Genomic DNA, 6,694 nt, shown 5'->3' on the forward strand with positions numbered 1-6,694 from the left:
CGAGCTTACTTCACTATACCTTATCCAACCTAACCTAACCATCACCGAATTTAGAGAATTCGACATTGCCAAAATATCCACAAAAAGTTCTTATCCTACCAAACCTCACCCATCTGAGCCTAACCATCAACGAAATTAAAGAATTAGACATTGCCAAAATATCTACAAAACATGCTTACCCCTTTATACCTAACCCAACCTAACCTAACCATCACCGAAGTCAGAGAATTTGACATTGCCAAAATATCCACAAAAAGTTCTTATCCTACCAAACCTCACCCAATTGAACCTAACCATCACCGAAATCAAAGAATTGGACATTGCAAAAATATCCACAAAACGTGCTTATCTCACTATACTTTATCCAACCTAACCTAACCATCACCGAAAATAGAGAATTCGACATTGCCAAAATATCCACAAAAAGTTCTTATCGTACCAAACCTCACCCATCTGAACCTAACCATCACCGAAATCAAAGAATTGGACATTAATTAAATATCTACAAAACGTGCTTTCCTCACAATACCTAACCCAACCTAACCTAACTATCACCGAAGTCAGAGAATTCGACATTGCCAAAATATCCACAAAAAGTTCTTATCCTACCAAACCTCACCCATCTGAGCCTAACCATCAACGAAATTAAAGAATTAGACATTGCCAAAATATCTACAAAACATGCTTACCCCTTAATACCTAACCTAACCTAACCTAACCATCACCGAAGTCAGAGGAATCGACATTGCTAAAATATCCACAAAAAGTTCTTATCCTACCAAACCTCACCCATCTGAACCTAACCATCACCGAAATCAAAGAATAAGGCATTGTCAAAATATCCACAAAACGTGCTTACCTCACAATACCTAACCCAACCTAACCTAACCATCACCGAAGTCAAAGAATTCGACATTGCCAAAATATCCACAAAAAGTTCTTATCCTACCAAACCTCACCCATCTGAACCTAACCATCACCGAAATCAAAGAATTGGACATTGCCAAAATATCCACAAAACGTGCTTACCTCACAATACCTAACCCAACCTAACCTAACCATCACCGAAGTCAGAGAATTCGACATTGCCAAAATATCCACAAAAAGTTCTTATCCTACCAAACCTCACTTATCTGAACCTAACCATCACCGAAATCAAAGAATTGGACAATGATAAAATATCCACAAAACGGGCTTACCTCACAATACCTAACCCAACCTAACCTAACCATCACCGAAGTCAAAGAATTCGACATTGCCAAAATATCCACAAAAAGTTCTTATCCTACCAAACCTCACCCATCTGAACCTAACGATCACCGAAATCAATGAATTGGACATTGCGAAAATATCCACAAAACGTGCTTACCTCACAATACCTAACCCTACCTAACCTTACCATCACCGAAGTCAGAGAATTCGACATTGCCAAAATATCCACAAAAAGTTCTTATCCTACCAAACCTCACCCATCTGAACCTAACCATCACCGAAATCAAAGAATTGGACATTGCCAAAATATCCACAAAACGTGCTTACCTTACAATACCTAACCCAACCTAACCTAACCATCACTGAAGTCAGAGAATCCAACATTGCCAAAATATCCACAAAAAGTTCATACCCCACCAAACCTCACCCATCTGATCCTAACCATCACCGAAATCGAAGAAATGGACATTGCCAAAATATCCACAAAACGTGCTTACCTCACTATACCTTATTCAACCTAACCTAACCATCACCGAAGTCAGAGAATTCGACATTGCCAAAATATCCACAAAAAGTTCTTATCCTACCAAACCTCACCCATCTGAACCTAACCATCACCGAAATCAAAGAATTGGACATTGCAAAGATATTCACAAAACGTGCTTACCTCACAATACCTAACCTAACCTAACCTAACCATCACCGAAGTCAGAGAATTCGACATTGCCAAAATATCCACAAAAAGTTCTTATCCTACCAAACCTCACCCATCTGAGCCTAACCATCAACGAAATTAAAGAATTAGACATTGCGAAAATATCTACAAAACATGCTTACCCCTTAATACCTAACCCAACCTAACCTTACCATCACCGAAGTCAGAGAATTCGACATTGCCAAAATATCCACAAAAAGTTCTTATCCTTCCAAACCTCTCCCATCTGAACCTAACCATCACCGAAATCAAAGAATTGGACATTGCCAAAATATCCACAAAACGTGCTTACCTCACAATACCTAACCCAACCTAACCTAACCATCACCGAAGTCAGAGAATTCGACATTGCCAAAATATCCACAAAAAGTTCTTATCCTACCAAACCTCACCCATCTGAACCTAACCATCACCGAAATCAAAGAATTGGACATTAAAAAAATATCCACAAAACGTGCTTACTTAACAATACCTAACCCAACCTAACCTTACCATCACCGAAGTCAGAGAATTCGACATTGCCAAAATATCCACAAAAAGTTCTTATCCTACCAAACCTCACCCATCTGAACCTAACCATCACCGAAATCAAAGAATTGGACATTGCAAAGATATACACAAAACGTGCTTACCTCACAATACCTAACCTAACCTAACCTAACCATCACCGAAGTCAGAGAATTCGACATTGCCAAAATATCCACAAAAAGTTCTTATCCTACCAAACCTCACCCATCTGAGCCTAACCATCAACGAAATTAAAGAATTAGACATTGCGAAAATATCTACAAAACATGCTTACCCCTTAATACCTAACCCAACCTAACCTTACCATCACCGAAGTCAGAGAATTCGACATTGCCAAAATATCCACAAAAAGTTCTTATCCTTCCAAACCTCTCCCATCTGAACCTAACCATCACCGAAATCAAAGAATTGGACATTGCCAAAATATCCACAAAACGTGCTTACCTCACAACACCTAACCCAACCTAACCTAACCATCACCGAAGTCAAAGAATTCGACAATGCCAAAATATCCACAAAAAGTTCTTATCCTACCAAACCCCACCCATCTGAACCTAACCATCACCGAAATCAATGAATTGGACATTGCGAAAATATTCACAAAACGTGCTTACCTCACAATACCTAACCCAACCTAACCTTACCATCACCGAAGTCAGAGAATTCGACATTGCCAAAATATCCACAAAAAGTTCTTATCCTACCAAACCTCACCCATCTGATCCTAACCATCACCGAAATCAAAGAATTGGACATTGCCAAAATATCCACAAAACGTGCTTACCTCACAATACCTAACCCAACCTAACCTAACCATCACCGAAGGCAGAGAATTCGACATTGCCAAAATATCCACAAAAAGTTCTTATCCTACCAAACGTCACTTATCTGAACCTAACCATCACCGAAATCAAAGAATTGGACAATGATAAAATATCCACAAAACGGGCTTACCTCACAATACCTATTCCAACCTAACCTAACCATCACCGAAGTCAAAGAATTCGACATTGCCAAAATATCCACAAAAAGTTCTTATCCTACCAAACCTCACCCATCTGAACCTAACCATCACCGAAATCAATGATTTGGACATTGCGAAAATATCCACAAAACGTGCTTACCTCACAATACCTAACCCTACCTAACCTTACCATCACCGAAGTCAGAAAATTCGACATTGCCAAAATATCCACAAAAAGTTCTTATCCTACCAAACCTCACCTATCTGAACCTAACCATCACCGAAATCAAAGAATTGGACATTGCCAAAATATCCACAAAACGTGCTTACCTCACAATACCTAACCCAACCTAACCTAACCATCACTGAAGTCAGAGAATCCAACATTGCCAAAATATCCACAAAAAGTTCATACCCCACCAAACCTCACCCATCTGATCCTAACCATTACCGAAATCGAAGAAATGGACATTGCCAAAATATCCACAAAACGTGCTTACCTCAATATACCTTATTCAACCTAACCTAACCATCACCGAAGTCAGAGAATTCGACATTGCCAAAATATCCACAAAAAGTTCATATCCTACCAAACCTCACCCATCTGAACCTAACCATCACCGAAATCAAAGAATTAGGCATTGCCAAAATATCCACAAAACGTGCTTACCTCACAATACCTAACCCAACCTAACCTATCCATCACCGAAGTCCGAGAATTTGACATTGCCAAAATATCCACAAAAAGTTCTTATCCTACCAAACCTCACTTATCTGAACCTAACCATCACCGAAATCAAAGAATTGGACAATGATAAAATATCCACAAAACGTGCTTACCTCTTAATACCTAACGCAACCTAACCTAACCATCACCGAAGTCAAAGAATTCGACATTGCCAAAATATTCACAAAAAGTTCTTATCCTACCAAACCTCACCCATCTGAACCTAACCATCACCGAAATCAAAGAATTCGACATTGCCAAAATATCCACAAAACGTGCTTACCTCACAATACCTAACCTAACCTAACCTTACCATCACCGAAGTCAGAGAATTCAACATTGCCAAAATATCTACAAAAAGTTCATACCCCACCAAACCTCACCCATCTGAACCTAACCATCACCGAAATCGAAGAAATGGACATTGCCAAAATATCCACAAAACGTGCTTACCTCACTATACCTTATCCAACCTAACCTAACCATCACCGAAAATAGAGAATTCGACATTGCCAAAATATCCACAAAAAGTTCTTATCCTACCAAACCTCACCCAATTGAACCTAACCATCACCGAAATCAAAGAATTGGACATTGCAAAAATATCCACAAAACGTGCTTACCTCACAATACCTAACCCAACCTAACCTAACCATCACTGAAGTCAGAGAATCCAACATTGCCAAAATATCCACAAAAAGTTCATACCCCACCAAACCTCACCCATCTGATCCTAACCATCACCGAAATCGAAGAAACGGACATTGCCAAAATATCCACAAAACGTGCTTACCTCTCTATACCTTATTCAACCTAACCTAACCATCACCGAAGTCAGAGAATTCGACATTGCCAAAATATCCACAAAAAGTTCTTATCCTACCAAACCTCACCCATCTGAACCTAACCATCACCGAAATCAAAGAATTGGACATTGCAAAGATATACACAAAACGTGCTTTCCTCACAATACCTAACCTAACCTAACCTAACCATCACCAAAGTCAGAGAATTCGACATTGCCAAAATATCCACAAAAAGTTCTTATCCTACCAAACCTCACCCATCTGAGCCTAACCATCAACGAAATTAAAGAATTAGACATTGCGAAAATATCTACAAAACATGCTTTCCCCTTAATACCTAACCCAACCTAACCTTACCATCACCGAAGTCAGAGAATTCGACATTGCCAAAATATCCACAAAAAGTTCTTATCCTACCAAACCTCTCCCATCTGAACCTAACCATCACCGAAATCAAAGAATTGGACATCGCCAAAATAACAACAAAACGTGCTTACCTCACAATACCTAACCCAACCTAACCTAACCATCACCGAAGTCAGAGAATTCGACATTGCCAAAATATCCACAAAAAGTTCTTATCCTACCAAACCTCACCCATCTGAACCTAACCATCACCGAAATCAAAGAATTCGACATTGCAAAAATATACACAAAACGTGCTTACCTCACAATACCTAACCTTACCTAACCTTACCATTACCGAAGTCAGAGAATTCGACATTGCCAAAATATCCACAAAAAGTTCTTATCCTTCCAATCCTCACCCATCTGAGCCTAACCATCAACGAAATTAAAGAATTAGACATTGCGAAAATATCTACAAAACATGCTTACCCCTTAATACTTAACCCAACCTAACCTAACCATCACCGAAGTCAGAGAATTCGACATTGCCAAAATATCCACAAAAAGTTCATATCCTACCAAACCTCACCCATCTGAACCTAACCATCACCGAAATCAAAGAATTAGGCATTGCCAAAATATCCACAAAACGTGCTTACCTCACAATACCTAACCCAACCTAACCTATCCATCACCGAAGTCCGAGAATTTGACATTGCCAAAATATCCACAAAAAGTTCTTATCCTACCAAACCTCACTTATCTGAACCTAACCATCACCGAAATCAAAGAATTGGACAATGATAAAATATCCACAAAACGTGCTTACCTCTTAATACCTAACGCAACCTAACCTAACCATCACCGAAGTCAAAGAATTCGACATTGCCAAAATATTCACAAAAAGTTCTTATCCTACCAAACCTCACCCATCTGAACCTAACCATCACCGAAATCAAAGAATTCGACATTGCCAAAATATCCACAAAACGTGCTTACCTCACAATACCTAACCTAACCTAACCTTACCATCACCGAAGTCAGAGAATTCAACATTGCCAAAATATCTACAAAAAGTTCATACCCCACCAAACCTCACCCATCTGAACCTAACCATCACCGAAATCGAAGAAATGGACATTGCCAAAATATCCACAAAACGTGCTTACCTCACTATACCTTATCCAACCTAACCTAACCATCACCGAAAATAGAGAATTCGACATTGCCAAAATATCCACAAAAAGTTCTTATCCTACCAAACCTCACCCAATTGAACCTAACCATCACCGAAATCAAAGAATTGGACATTGCAAAAATATCCACAAAACGTGCTTACCTCACAATACCTAACCCAACCTAACCTAACCATCACTGAAGTCAGAGAATCCAAC

Source organism: Arctopsyche grandis, unplaced genomic scaffold (assembly GCF_051622035.1).
Source record: "Arctopsyche grandis isolate Sample6627 unplaced genomic scaffold, ASM5162203v2 HiC_scaffold_23, whole genome shotgun sequence".
Taxonomy (NCBI): domain Eukaryota; kingdom Metazoa; phylum Arthropoda; class Insecta; order Trichoptera; family Hydropsychidae; genus Arctopsyche; species Arctopsyche grandis.